Raw genomic sequence first — 1992 nt, forward strand, 5'->3', positions numbered from 1 at the left:
CTGACGCGTGGTTGCTGTTTTATTTATTTCTTTTTTAGGGATGTTATGGAGGTATGACGGAGGCCACGCGGGGCTGGAATGCAACAAGCTCAGACCTCATCCTCTGCTATCGCGAGGCGTTTGTTGTCTTTGGTTTCGTGCCTCCACACAGAGCTACCTCAAGAGTCTGAGCTGGACCTACTTACGCTGCTGGTTTACAAGTAGTCCTGAACCACTTCCACTTTGATTCCTTCATGCATTTTCTCATACAAGGTGTTTTCATGTCTAGCTTCTGATAACTCTTGTACCAGATAAAAGAGCCTTTGTATTGTAGCGTTAACTCCCATGAGGCTTTGGGAGTTACGTGAAAAGAAAATTCACCCGCAGCAATGGCTGTAATTTTTGTTAAGTCATAAAAACACAATATGCAGTAAAAAAAAATGTTATTATTGATGGTTATTGCTGGTTATATGGTGCATCCGCGACATACCATTGCACTCCAACGTTCCTGTTTTTAATTTTTCCGGGTTGTTTCCAATGTAGAGATGAAGACCCATTCAGCATCTGCACATTTGCACTGATTGAATCCTGATTCTAAAAGACGCCCAGCGGAGGGCGTTTGATCAAGTTATGCCGTTACTTTTAAAACATTGTGTGGATGGATGAAAACAGATAGGTAATAGCTTCACGATGTATTTATATGTTTTTCTTTTACACGGCTAACAGACATATTTTGCATCGCAAAACCAGTTAGTCTGGCCGTCAATCGCCAGAGAAAGGTCTCGAACTGAGGACATCTTCTCCTGATTTGTGTTTTTCAAAGAAAAAAACATTCAATTGTCTGAATGTTTTGCAGATGTGTGGCTTATGAAAAAAAAGGGGTCCAGTATTTACTCCGGTTGCTATGCAAAACAATTAGTCATAAACTGTGTTCGCATTCACTTCTCTAATTTGTAGCGATTAGTCTCCCGATGAAGTGGTTCGAAACCGACGTGACAAAGGTCCAAGAAACTGACGGCTGAAGACTCCTGAGCACTTCCTGAAGTCGTTTCACATTAAAAGCCCCAAGAAGAAGAAGAAGAAACAACCGGAAGGCTTTCAATGGGGAAACCATCAGCGACTAATTAGCCAGCGAGGACCGTTACAAAAGAGAAACCCGGTCGGGGAACGGGATATGATAATGTTATGATAATGTTGTGGTCCTGATGCAAATGGAGCTGTGGGGAATGTAAATGACCCTGAAATGCATATCAAGGGGCGTGCCGAGTTTACAATGAGCATAAAAACACACGGTGGGATGAATTGAATATTGTTGGCACTGACACAAGTCCTCGATGGCAAGAAGGCAATTCAACGTGCGTCTCATTAAAAAAAACGTTAAAAGCATCAAAACATTTAGATTTACAATTAAGAACATTCATTAAAACATTTAAAACAGTCGAAAAGCAACAAATGGAATAAAAGTTGATGGATATCCTTGAATCTGGTTCAATTAAAGACGACAGCAAGCAGAAAGGTCTTCAATCTGGATTTAAAGGAGTCGAGGGGTCTCAGCAGACCTGCAGCTTTCAGGGACTCTCAATCCATAACTAATAATAATAATAATACAGAATCGGCCGGCGAGTTTGCACACGTCCCTGAGTCTTGTTCTGACGGGCGTCTGAACAGATGTTTGGAGAAGGAGAGACGGCCGGCGAGGAATGTCTGCAATGAGAGAGAGATAGGGGGGGGGGGGCAAGAGAGAGAGGGAGAGAGAGAGAGAGAGAGAGAGAGAGGCCTTTTTTGGACACATTGTTACCCCCCCATGTGTGTTTCCTGTCTTCTTCCTGCTCCTTCCCGTCTGTTTCCGGCCGGCCCGTTGGTCTGCTAACCCTCTCGAAGGCGCCGCTTCCTGTTTCCTCTCGACCGCACCGGTCCAAAGTGGAGGGCGGCGGCAGGAATGTCCGTCCCCCAAGAAACACACCTGGACACCTTCACATCACCTGCTCGGGGAAAACACACAACGGGGCACGC

General features: G+C 44.6%; 1 protein-coding gene across 3 annotated transcripts in view; it reads right to left on the reverse strand.

Moving 5' to 3' along the window:
- Positions 1–471: 471 nt before the first annotated feature.
- Positions 472–1992, reverse strand: part of LOC117732684 (opioid growth factor receptor-like) — a 5236-nt gene continuing 3715 nt past the window's right edge. For all 3 annotated transcript variants that reach the window (XM_034535767.1, XM_034535766.1, XM_034535768.1), the window contains one exon: positions 472–1992. This exon is cut by the window's right edge and continues 390 nt beyond it. The gene's annotated coding sequence lies outside the window, so the exon portion shown is untranslated.

Source organism: Cyclopterus lumpus, chromosome 6 (genome assembly GCF_009769545.1).
Source record: "Cyclopterus lumpus isolate fCycLum1 chromosome 6, fCycLum1.pri, whole genome shotgun sequence".
NCBI lineage: Eukaryota > Metazoa > Chordata > Actinopteri > Perciformes > Cyclopteridae > Cyclopterus > Cyclopterus lumpus.